This window comes from Cervus canadensis, chromosome 19, assembly GCF_019320065.1.
Source record: "Cervus canadensis isolate Bull #8, Minnesota chromosome 19, ASM1932006v1, whole genome shotgun sequence".
In the NCBI taxonomy this organism is placed as follows: domain Eukaryota; kingdom Metazoa; phylum Chordata; class Mammalia; order Artiodactyla; family Cervidae; genus Cervus; species Cervus canadensis.
In genome coordinates, this window is record NC_057404.1 from 57,889,274 (window position 1) to 57,902,943 (window position 13,670).

At 37.7% G+C, this 13,670-nt stretch overlaps 1 protein-coding gene and 1 pseudogene across 1 annotated transcript in view; one reads left to right on the forward strand and one right to left on the reverse strand.

Annotated features, from left to right (window-relative positions):
* LOC122422003 overlaps positions 1-11,274 on the reverse strand; it is a 70,825-nt pseudogene extending 59,551 nt beyond the window's left edge.
* Positions 1-13,670, forward strand: part of MARCHF1 (membrane associated ring-CH-type finger 1) — an 816,302-nt gene that overhangs the window by 570,494 nt on the left and 232,138 nt on the right. The gene's annotated exons all lie outside the window — the stretch shown is intronic.

The window sequence follows — 13,670 nt, forward strand, 5'->3', positions numbered from 1 at the left end:
TCATGAGTTTGTAGGGATTCCTGTAAATGGTGTGGTGAAGGAAGGTTTCTGTGACGGGGTGACATTTGATTAGAGAATTAAAAAAAAAAAAAAAAAAACGTGAGGAATAATTTGTGATGATTTGTAGGGAAGATGTGTTCAGTTGAAGGAATAGTGTTTCTGATCAGGGGAATGTCTGATGTATTCAGGACCAGGAGAAAGACCAGATGGAGACACAGGGGCCAGATTATATAGAACCTTTTAACCCAAAATAGGAACTTTAAATTTTATTCAAAAAGCAATGGAAAGACAAGAGAGCACTTTGAGCAGAACAGTGGTAAGATCTGACCTAGTATATACGTTCACAGCTTTATTGAGGTATAACTGACATACTATACACTGCAAATGTTAAAAGGGTACAATTGTATATATTGTAGCATATGTATAGACCTGCTGAAACCGTTACTGCAATTAGAGCAATGAACATGGCTTTCTCCCAAAGAACTGTATCACTAGGTAGTTCCACCGCCCTGCTGCTCCCCGCCACTCTCACCCCTAAGAGGCTCTCCACCTTCTGTCTCTGGAGTAGTTTTAATATTCTAGAATTTGGACATTCCATTCTAGCAATAGAATTGGAATGTAACCAAAAAATGTTCATTGAGCACAAGTTTTTTGAGTCATCCATGTTGTGTCACATTAGAAATTCAGTCCTTTTTGTTGATGACTGATAATCTTTTGTATAAATGTTCCACAATTTGTTTATTTCCTCATCTGTTAAAGGACATTTAGATCACTTCCAGGATTTTTGCTATCATAAATAAGGCTTCTATGAATATTTGTGTACAAGTCTTGCTATGGACAAACGCTTTCATTCTCTTTATTAAAATACCCAGAGTAACAAGACCTGGAGCTGACTGTGGCTCAGATCATGAACTCTTTATTGCCAAATTCAGGCTTAAACTGAAGAAAGTAGGGAAAACCACTAGACCATTTAGGTATGACCTAAATCAAATCCCTTATGATTATATACTTATAATCCAAGCCAGGCATCAGCAATACATGAAATAGATTTAAGGGACTAGATCTGATAGACAGAGTGCCTCATGAACTATGGATGTAGGTTTGTGACATTGTACAGGAGACAGGAATCAAGACAATCCTCAACAAAAAGATGTGCAAGAAAGCAAAATGACTATCTGAGGAGGCCTTACAAAGAGCTGTGAAAAGAAGAGAAGTGAAAGACAAAGGAGAAAAGGAAAGATATACCCATTTGAATGCAGAGTTCCAAAGAATAGCTAGGAGAGATAAGAAAGCCTTCCTCAGTGATCAATTCAAAGAAATACAGGAAAACAATAGAATTGGAAAGACTAGAGATCTCTTCAAGAAAATTAGAGATACCAAGGGAAATTTTCATGCAAAGATGTGCACAATTAAGGACAGAAATTTTATGGACCTAACAGAAGCAGAAGGTTTTAACAAGAGGTGGCAAGAATACACAGAAGAACTATACAAAAAAGTTCTTCACAACTCAGATAATCATGGTGGTGTGATCACTCATCTAGAGCCAGATATCCTGGAATGCAAAGTCAAGTGGGCCTTAGGGAGCATCACTATAAACAAAGCTAGTGCAGGTGATGAGATTCCAGTTGAGTTATTTCAAATCTTAAACAATGATGTTGTGAAAATGCTGCACTCAATATGCCAGCAAGTTTGGAAAACTCAGCAATGGCCATAGGACTGGAAGAGGTCAGTTTTCATTCCAATCCCAAAGAAAGGTGATGCCAAAGATTGTTCAAATTACCACACAATAGCACTCATCTCACATGTTAGCAAAGAAATGTTGAAATTCTCCAAGCCAGGCTTCAGCAATATGTGAACTGTGAAATTCCAGATGCTCAAGCTGGTTTTAGAAAAGGCAGAGGAACCAAATTGCCAACATCTGTTGGATCATCAAAAAAGCAAGAGATTTCCAGGAAAACATCTATTTCTGATTTATTGACTACACCAAAGTCTTTGACTGTGTGGATCACAACAAACTGAAAAATTCTTAAAGAATTTTTAAGACCAGACCACCTGACCTGCCTCCTGAGAAATCCTTATGCAGGTCAAGAAGCAGCAGTTAGAACTGGACATAGAACAACAGACTGGTTCCAAATCAGGAAAGGAGTATGCCAAGGCTGTATATTGTTATCCTACTTATTTAACTTATAACCAGAGTACATTATGAGAAATCCTGGACTGGATGAAGCACAAGCTGGAATCAAGATTGCTGGGAGAAATATCAATAACCTCAGATATGCAGATGACACCACCCTTATGGCAGAAAGTGAAGAGGAACTAAAGAGCCTCTTGATGAAAGTGAAAGAGGAGAGTGAAAAAGTTGGCTTAAAGCTCAACATTCAGAAAACTAAGATTATGTCATCTGATCCTATTACTTCATGGCAAATAGATGGGGAAACAGTGGAATCAGTGGCTGACTTTATTTTGTGGGGCTCCAAAATCACCACAGATGGTGTCTGTAGCCATGAAATTAAGACATTTGTCCTTGAAAGGGGGGCTCCAAAATCACTGCAGATGGTGTCTGCAGCCATGAAATTAAGACATTGGTCCTTGAAAGGAAAGTTATGACCAATCTAGGCAGCTTATTAAAAAGCAGAAACATTACTTTGCCAAGAAAGGTCCGTCTAGTCAAAGCTACAGTTTTTCCAGTAGTCATGTATGGATGTGAGAGTTGGACTATAAAGAAAGCTGAGTGCTGAAGAACTGATGTTTTTGAACTGTGGTGTTGGAGAAGACTCTTGAGAGTCCCTTGAACTGCAAGGAGATCCAACCAGTCCATCCTAAAGGAGGTCCGTCCTGGGTGTTCATTGGAAGGAGTGATGTTGAAGCTGAAACTCCATTACTTTGGCCATCTGATGCAAAGAACTGACTCATTGGAAAAGACCCTAATGCTAGGAAAGATTGAAGGCAGGAGGAGAAGGGGACCAGAGAGGATGAGATGGTTGGATGGTATCATGGATTCAATGGACATGAGCTTGGGTTATCTCCAGGAGTTGGTGACGGACAGGGAGGCCTGGCGTGCTGTGGCCCATGGGGTCGCAAAGAGTCGGACACGACTGAGCATTTGAATTGAACTGAACTGAACTGAGAATGACTGAGTCATATGATAGATGTGCTTTTAACTTTTTAAGAAACTGTCACATTATTTTCTAAAGTAGTTAAACAATTACGTATTCCCACCAACAGTGAATGAGGGTTTCCTCTTCACCATGTCCTGCCAACAGTTATACTGATCATTTTGTATTTAAAATAAAACAATTTTAGCCATGAAACTTAGCTGGTGGTGGTATCTCACTTTTTTTAATTTTTATTTACCCAACAATGACTACTAATGTTAGGCATATTTCATGTGCTTGTTTGCCATCTGTATGCCTTCTTCAGGCATACAGTGAAGAATATATTCAAATCTTTGCATATGTTTTTAGCTGTTTGTTTTCTTTTTACTGAGTCTTGAATCAAAAATTTATGGCAAGCAATTCTCACAGGATTCCTACCCCTGAGGGCTTGATTTGCGTTTTAAAGAATAATTCTAATTGCCACAAGGAGAATGGATTGTAATGTTCAACAGTATGTAGGGTCATAGGAAACTTTACCTTACTTTTTTTTAACATAGTTAAAATTCAGTTTTAAGATTTATTATTTTGGTTAAACACCAAGGGCTCCATGAAAAGTGTGAACAGGAGTGTTTTCTTTCAAATGTAATTAGCTAGAGCAAGCCCTAGATTATTCAATGTGTTCTTGTCCTGCATCATTTTAGGGGTGACTTAGATTTAGACAAGTAAATTTGAGTTGTCTGTTAAATATCTATGTATAGATGCTAAGTAGGTTTTGTAGATGATGACAAAGAAGTTGGGCATATGAGTCTGAAATTCAGAGAAGAGATCAGACAAAGAGTTATAAATTCAGAGCTTCCATTCTATTGGTTATCCTTAAACCCATAGAACTGGGAGAGCTCATCCAAGAGTAAGTATAGATAGAGAAGAAATTCAAGAGGTAATCCCTGAAGCACTCCAACTTTTAGAAGTTTGAATAAAAAAGGAGACAAATTTGGCAAAAAGACTGTTACCATGGTTAATGAAGGTGGTGGTAGCATTGATAGGGGGTTAGCAATAAAAAGTAATTGACTTTTGCTGGATTTGATGCTAAGAATTCCCTGAATCACAATTAATAGAAATAAGAAGTCATGTTGTTTGAATGTGGAAGAAAGAAAGTAAACAAGTAAAGAAATTATTTAAAAAGGCACACAGTCTGTGATGGAGGATGTGATAGGGCTGGTTTTACTTTACTAGGGTGGTGTGGGTGCAAATCCTTAGTGACAATCAGCTTCCTTTCTTCCTATATGAGTATCCAGGTATACTCTTTTTTTTTTTTTTTTTAAGTTCATTTTAAGCCACTTTGCTTTTATAAAAGATCTGCCTTAGTAAGGGTGCTCACTAATCAAAATAAATCTGACATGGAGATGGTTTTTATGGGAAGAAGCAGTTGCTTCACTTTTTGTTAATTTTTGTTGGAGTGTTTACAATGTTCTGTTATTTACAATGTTGTTCTAGTTTCAGGTGTACAGAAAGTGATTCATTTATACATATATCCACTCTCTCTTAGGTGCTCTTCCCATATAGGTCAATACAGAGTACTGAGTAGAGTCCCATGACTATACAGTTCCTTACTAGTCACCTAGTTTATATATAATAGTGTGTATTTGTCAATCTCAGCCTTTCAATTTATCCTTATCTCACTTAACACCTTGGTAAACATGTTTGTTTTCTATATCTTTGACTCTATTTCTACTTTGTAGATAAGTTCATTTGTATCCTTTTTTTAGATTCCACATATAAGTGATATCATATGATACTTGTCTTTCTCTGTCTAGCTTACTTCAATTAGTATGACAATTTCTAGGTCCATCCATGTTGCTGAAGATGACATTATTTCATCCTTTTTATAGCTGAGTAATACTCCAATATATGTACCAATACTCCAATATATGTACCATTCCTCTGTTGATGGACATTTATGTTGTGTCCATGTCCTGGCTAACAATCAGCTTTCTTAATGTCTGTACTGAAAATGTGATGCAACATACTCATGAATAAACCCATGAACATACATTGGTTCTGTTGTATAACTTTATGCAAGCGAACAGTAAAATGGGGAGGTAATGACTATGTTGGATTCTCCATGGCTCACCCAATGGGGATTAATATAAGGAAAAATTAGAGCCTTCACTCTTGTAGCAAGCTGATTACAGCTAGTTGCAACATAGCAATCCTTTTACCTGGTCCTCTCCTTCCTATGTGAATGTAACAGAGCACATCATCCTTATTGTCTTTAAAACTTTTCTTATCATTTCCTGTTTCTGTGAAGTTCGGGTTTAACCTCAATTAACTTTACATAAGTATACTATAAATATTAGTTATTTTATGACTTTTACATTTGCATTTTATTCACCGTATTATCAGAGAGCTATAGCTGGATGTCTGACACTCAGTATTACTCGTGTTGATACGTGTTTGTTGGTTGAATGAATAAATGAATGAAATAGTGAATATTGAATAAGTTCAGCTGAATAAATGTTGGATTTGTGGCAGAAACTGAGGTTCCACCAGTTAAGTAGGGACTCAAGGAAATTACTTCACTTGTTCATATCTATTTCATCTGTAAAATAGAAAGTGCAAAAGGCATTTCTTAGATCTGGCCTTTAGTAATGAATGCTCTGATAGCATATTTCTCCATGTAGCAATACTTTTGAAATACTGATTTAATAAAATGTGGAATTCTATGCAATAAAATTCAGTGATATCTTAAAAATTAAAGAAAAGTGATCACTTTCTCATCATTTCAAAAAATTCATATTATTAGAGGATCAATGGAAGCCATGAAAAATAAAATAATGTGATTCTAAATGTGATAGTGTAATCAAAATAAAAGACAGGTATTAACTGGATATAGGCTTGATGTTAACTGGATATTTATGTAAAGTATCACACTTAATTCTTACAGCAGAGGTACTTAAATATAAGTACTGATGGTATTTTTGTTGTCGTTGTTCAGTTGCCCGGTCGTGTCTGACTCTTTTCTACCCCATGGACTGCAGCACGCCATGCCTTTCTGTCCCTCACCATCTCCCCAAGTTTGCCCAAGTTCATGTCCCTTGCGTTGGTTTGCCATCCAACCACCTCATCCAATGATGCCCTCTTCTGACTCTGACTTCATTCCTTCCCAGCACCAGGGACTTTTCCAATGAGTCAGCTGTTCACAACAGATGGGCAAAATACCGGATTTTCAACTTCAGCATCAGCTCTTCCATGAGTGTTCAGGGTTTATTTCCCTGAAGATTGACTGGTTTGATCTCTTTGCTGTCCAAGGGACTCTCACGAGTCTTCTCCAGTACCATAGTTCAAAGGCATCAATTTTCACAATTACAGAAACAAGCACAGAGGAGTCAAATAAGTGTCCTAAGATTGCACAGGTAATCAGCAAATGATAGAAACAGAGCTCCAACCTTGGGATTTCTGATTAGAGAATCTATACCACTTATATGCAGCTCTATACTGACTCACATCCACAGACAGTAAAATATTAGAGGATCTATTTTGAAGTTTATTTTCTAAACCTCTTATTGATTGAAAATGCATTAATATTACCACCAAAAATTCTTATTTAATTTTTTTTACCATAGTTTATGCTTTCTTTCTTTGTGTCACAGTTTTTATCATCAATTTTTTAAATACTTGAACTATTTATAAACTTCTCACTGACACAAATTAATCAGCAACTATAACGTTATACCACTTTAGACATCTAATATTTTTGTCAAGACATATTATAAATTAACATGTTATTAACTCAAGAAATTTATACTATTAAGTATTAATATAAGCCACTAAGCTCTATGAGAGATTTGCTTATTTGTCCATTTAGAATGACTATAGGTAGACTCTTTCTAGATGTTGAATAGTTTCTGGACCTGGAGTTGCTTCTTAACAACCAGCTCAAATTTTGGCAGTTCTGTGCACCTCTAGTTTTAGGTGGTGCTCTTTTGCATCTGGCTGCCCTCCAGCGTTGCCAGCTGTGCGCTGGTGATTTGCCCGCTGGTCCCCAGAGACTGATGGGGATGTGGAGGCACCCTGCATCAGGGGGGTCAGCGCCGCTGTCCTGAAATGTGTGTCCTCAGGGCTTCACATGCCAAGGGAGCAGAGCACATCCATTGTCCGCTAACACAATCAGTTCTAAACATGCTTACACATTACGCTTCTGCTTATATATATATATATATGTAAATGGACTTTTATGGTTTTACAGATTGCCTGATTTGAAGTCAACTTTAATTTTATTCTGTATTGCATCAGCATCTTAGAACAATCAATAATATCATCTCAAAGATTGGGAAATGACTTCACCCGTTACTATAAAGGCAATTTGCAAATTTCTCTGTACATATAAATTATATAAATTTATATAATTTAAAATGATAAAATCAATTTAAAAATCTTTTTAAAAGGACTTGCAGAAAACTAGTTACAAAAACAAATAACTCTTCTTGTTGGTAATAATTCACTAATATTGTTTTATTTTGAACTACCAATATTTTGATAACAGTCCCTATTTATCTTATTGTATACCAGACCACTTTACCTGCCTCCTGAGAAATCTGTGGCAGATCAGGAACAACAGTTAGAACTGGACATGGAAAAATGGATTGGTTCAAAATTGGGAAAGGAGTATGTCAAGGCCATATATTGTTACCCTGCTTATTTAACTTATATGCAGGGTACATCATGCAAAATGCTGGGTTGGATGAAACAAAAGCTGGAATCAAGATTGCCGGGGAAATATCAATAAACTCAGATATACAAATGTCACAACCCTTATGGCAGAAAGTGAAAAACAACTAAAGAGCTTCTTGATGAAAGTGAAAGAGTAGAGTGAAAAAGCTGACTTAAAACTCAATATTCAAAAAACTAAGATCATGGCATCTGGTCCCATCACTTCATAGCATATAGATGGGGAAACAGTGGAAACAGTAAGAGATTATCTTCTTGGGCTCCAAAATCACTGCAGATGGTGACTGCAGCCATGAAATTAAAAGATGCTTGCTCCTTGGAAGAAAAGCTGTGACAAATCTAGACAGCATATTAAAAAGCAGAGACATTATTTTTCCAAAAATGTTCTGTCTATTATACAGAGTGAAGTAAGCCAGAAAGAAAAACACCAATACAGTATACTAGCACACATATATGGAATTTAGAAAAATGGTAACAATAACCCCACATGCAAGAAAGCAAAAGAGACACAGATGTATAGAACAGTCTTTTGGACTCTGTGGGAGAAGGCGAGGATGGGATGATTTGAGAGAATAGCATTGAAACATGTATATTATCACATGTGAAACAGATAGCCAGTCCAGATTTGATGCATGAGACAGGGTGCTTGGGGCTGGTGCACTGGGATGACCCTAAGGGAGGGGATGGAGAGGGAAGTGGGAGGGGGGTTCAGGATGGGGAACACATGTACACCCGTGGCTGACTCATGACAATGTATGGTAAAAACCACTACAATATTGTAAAGTAATTAACCTCCGATTAAATAAATAAATTTTAAAAAAAAAAGAAAAAATAAAGGTCTGTCTAGTCAGAGCTATGGTTTTTCCAGTGGTCATGTATGGATGTGAGAGTTGGACCATGAAGAAAGCTGAGTGCCAAAGAATTGATGCTTCTGAACTGTGGTGTTAGAGAAGACTCTTGAGAGTCCCTTGGACTGAAAGGAGATCCAACCAGTCAATCCTAAAAGAAATGTGTCTTGAATATTCACTAGAAGTACTGATGCTGAAGCTGAAACTCCAATACTTTGGCCACCTGATGCAAAGAAAAGACCCTGATGCTGGGAAAGATTGAAGGCAGGAGGAGAAGGGAATAACAGAGAATGAGATGGTTTGATGGCATCACCAACTCGATGGACATGAGTCTGAGCAAGCTCCAGCAGTTGGTGATAGACAGTGAAGCCTGGCATGCTGCAGTTCATGTGGTTGCAAAGATTCAGACACTATTGAGTGACTGAACTGAACTGATTTTTGGTAAAATATCTTCACTTTGCATTTTTTATGCTTTAAAAATTTCAGACCCTGAATTGTTCTCTGAACTCTGTTAATATTAAGTGGAGGTCTAGGAAGTGTTAATTTTCATTGACCACAGAGTGTGTTTGAAAATTCACTAATTTTTGAAATCTGCTTGTGGTCAAAGGTCTTAATTCCCTTTGAACTTCTGATATTGAAGTAGAGAATTTTCAGCAGATACACCAGCCCTGATTTTATTATATTTTATCCCTTAAGATTATTTCTATTATGAGAAATTCAAATGGGTTTAATAAATAGCCATTAGTTCAAGTTCCCTTCTTGCACGTATGCCCATGTTTTGGATCTCAGCAACTTCCACTGAGATTAAAGTTTAGGCCCATCAGATTTCCACATCTGAGTGACTGAAATTATGTAAACACTTCATAAACATAGAAAAGCTCAAACATATAAAAGCTAATACCTCTACTGGGGGAGAGGCAGCTGAATTAGATGCAGTATAACATCAGAATTCCAGGTAATACTTTTAGCCACAATCAGGTCAGTGTTCTTTTTATCTCTTTTAAAAATTTCAGCTCACCGTCTTAGGTCAAAGTCTGATTGTTTCTGATTAATCCAGAACTGGTACAAAACTTTCATAAATAATGTTGCCACATGAAGGAAATGATAATATTTTATGGGAAATATATATACTATAGTCAAAACAAATCCAATATTACTTTGTATCTTTGACTGTATAATTTAGCAAAATTTTAAAAATAGGTATAGATTTTGATTTCCATTATAAAATGCAGAAAATAAAGATATATTTCATTATTCATGAATGAAATATCACATAAATTACAGTCATATACTTGCTGTTTAGTATTCTCAAGAATATTTATGCTACTATCTCTCTGAATCATGCAGAATTAATAGTAGCTCTATTTCATTTATCAAACATCTATGATGCTCCAGGCAGGTACTGTACTGGATTTAAGGATAATAAACATATAATGGAAATATAAACCCTTTCCTTGAGAGATACTTTAAAATGGTAGTAGAATAATAGACAAACTTACTCCCAAGTCAGTTGTATCAGTAACTGCTATTTATGTACAATGAGTCTTTTTTATGTAAAGGAAGTTTGAGGGCTGTAACAGAACTGGTAGCTAGGGGATTTCTATACATCCCCTATATTTGAGTTTGCATAGCAAGCAAGTTTTTGCTTACATTATATATTTATCTCGTATACGGCTTTTAACTGTCTGGTGGAAAATCAGGGTTCCTGGAAATTGGGAGGCTCAAGCCAGTTCTATCAGTATTTATTGAAAGGTGACCAAATCCTACTCAGTCCAGTGCTTATAATACTTTTTTTCTTTAAAAAAATTATTGGAGTATAGTTGATTTACAGTGTCGTGTTCAAGCTTTAGATAAAGAAGAGTGTCTGGCCCAGCTTGGGCTATGAGTCCAGCCACTGCCAGAGAGTGGGGCTGGGGGAGGAGGCTTGATCGATAGTCCCTGCAAGAGTGCATGCACTGGGGAGAGGAGGGCACCCAGAGCGTAAGTGTGCTGTTTCTGGACGGGGGGAACCGAAAGGCGTGCATGTGGCCAGGTGCCTTGGTCTTCTCATCTTGTCAGTTACCCAGGACATGGCATGTGGCAGGCTCAAGGAGGGAATGGGGATCCCTAGCGTGCACCTGACGACATATATGGAGTTAGGATTTCAGCATCAAGGCAGTGTTGGACAATGTGGGGTTATATCCCACATTGCATTGTACTTTGGGAGCTCAGTTTGAAATCGGTAAATGAATGAATGAATGGTCTACATGGTATGATGGAGAAGCTACTGGACTCACATGTAGAGACAGTCGTGTCCTCTCAACTCTACCATCTAATGTAGGTTTGTTTTCAGGAAAGTCATGCCCCTTCCTCAGTTCTTCTACCAATAAAGCAGAGAGGGATGCTCACGGTGGCCCTCTCAGGACTCACCTGTTAGGAGTCCATGGGCATGGATACACTATGAACAGCAGATGGCGCCACAGAAACGGGGCCTCCTCACCCTGTGTACTGGAAGTAAATTCGCACAGATGTCCCGGATACAGAAAGGTTAAAAGCCCATTACAGTAGGAGTCCAGGGGAAAAATAGGCCCGAGCTGAGGTTCAGCATCTGCAGCCTCCTCCATTAGCGGCTTCCTCTTTAGCTTCAGAGCCAATATAGGAAGGGTGTGGTCCCCTTTATGAAGCATCACTTCATAAAGTTAAAGCTACCCCTGTGGACAGTAGTAGCAGTAAGATCCTGACACGCTTTCATAACACATTTCTGAAACTAATTTTTCCACAGTTTCAAGAAATGGATTCAGAACTTCTTTTTCTAACACAGTATGCCTTGAATGTAATGAAATACAGGCTGTATAGAAAAAAGAGTTAAAATTTATAGAAAATGTAAGATGAATGCTGCTGTTGTTTGTTAAGCCCCTAATGTTCATGCTGAACATTTGATCCTACATTCCAGTTTAATTCTTACAACCACCTTGAGAGGGCTGTGTCCTTATCAGCAGGTTGCGCTTACCTCAACAGAAGTTGCAAATGCCTGAGTAACTTGCCCAAGATGGCACCATGAGTGATGTAGTTGGAATTTGTATCCAACCATCCTGGCAAGTTTATTCTTAAATATAATATTCTGTAAGACAGTAACTCTGCAGTGCTTTTCTTAGTCATACCCTCCTGCATCCAACAGAATGCATATGAGGTAAAATTAAATTTAATTTTAATATGAATTCTTATCAGGTCATTTATTTCCTTATCCACTCTCAATTGTCTAATAATTAATCTAATGAGAATAGACAAGAATCCTGAAATGTGTTAAATACTAAAGTGTGGGTTTGGTTTTTGTGTTTGTTTTTAAATAGCTACAGAAAGGATTACTCTAGCTATGGAAGGTGAACAATAGAGAACGATAAAGAGAGAAATGCTGTCTTAAAACTACTATAAAGATTCAGAGACAATCTGGTTGTGACCTCTTGCATGCATGCACAGGACTTGCATTCATGCAAACTAAGCTTGACTCTCAGGGTTTCTAAAATATCCCAAAAAATACTGCATCAAGATTTATAATTCCACACTCTCTAGTGGGCGAATATTATCATATAATGAGGAATTTTTAAAAATGGGCCATAAATGAATGACAGTGAGGGCAAAGTCTGACACTTGGGCAGTATCACCTTCTCTGTGACTGTTCTCTGGTCCCTGTCTGGGTCACTGTGCCCAACTAGGCCTTACAAATAGCTGAGGAAAGAAGAGAAGCAAAAGGCAAAGGAGAAAAGGAAAGCTATACCTATTTGAATGTAGAGTTCCAAAGAATAGCAAGGAGAGAAAAGAAAGCCTTCCTCAGTGATCAATGCAAAAAATAGAAGAAAACAATAGAATGGGAAAGAGCTAGAGATATCTTCAAGAAAATTAGAGATACCAAGAGAATATTTCATTCAAAGATGGGCACAATAAAGGACAGAAATGGTATGGACCTAACAGAAGCAGAAGATATTAAGAAGTGGTGGCAAGAATACACAAAAGAAATATACAAAATAAATCTTCATGACACAGATAACCATGATGGTGTGATCACTCAGCTAGAGCCAGACATTCTGGAATGCAAAGTTAAGTGGGCCTTAGGAAGCATCACTACGAACAAAGCTAGTGGAGGTGATGGAATTCCAGTTGAGCTATTTCAAATCCTGAAAGATGATGCTGTGAAAGTGCTGCACTCAATATGCCAGCAAATTTGGAAAACCCAGCAGTGGCCACAGGACTGGAAAAGGTCAGTTTTCATTTCAATCCCAAAGAAAGGCAATGCCAAAGAATGCTCAAACTACCACACAATTGCACTCATTTCACACGCTAGCAAAGTAATGCTCAAAATTCTCCAAGCCAGGCTTCAACAGTATGTGAACCATGAACTTCCAGATATTCAAGCTGGTTTTAGAAAAGGCAGAGGAACCAGAGATCAAATTGCCAACGCCCATTGGATCATTAAAAAAGCAAGAGAGTTTGAGTAAAGTATCTACTTCTGCTTTATTGACTATACCAAACCTTTGACTGTGTGAATCAACAACAAAGAGTGGAAATTTCTTAAAGAGATAGGAATAACAGACCACCTTACCTGCCTCCTGGGAAACCTGTATGCAGGCCAAGAAGCAACAGTTAGAACTGAACACGAAACAACAGACTGGTGCCAAATCGGGAAAGGAGTACATTAAGGCTGTATATTGTCACCCTGCTTGTTTAATTTATATGCAGGGTACATCATGCAAAATGCTGGGCTGGATGAAGCACATGCTGGAATCAAGATTACTGGGCGCAATATCAATAACCTCAGATATGCAGATGCCACCACCCTTATGGCCGAACATGAAGAACTAAAGAGACTGTTGATGGAAGTGAAAGAGAGTGAAAAAGTTGACTTAAAACTCAGCATTCAGAAAACTAAGATCATGGCATCTAGTCCCATCACTTCATGGCAAATAGGTGGGGAAATAATGGAAACAGTGAGAGACCTTATTTTGGGGGGCTCCAAAGTCACTTC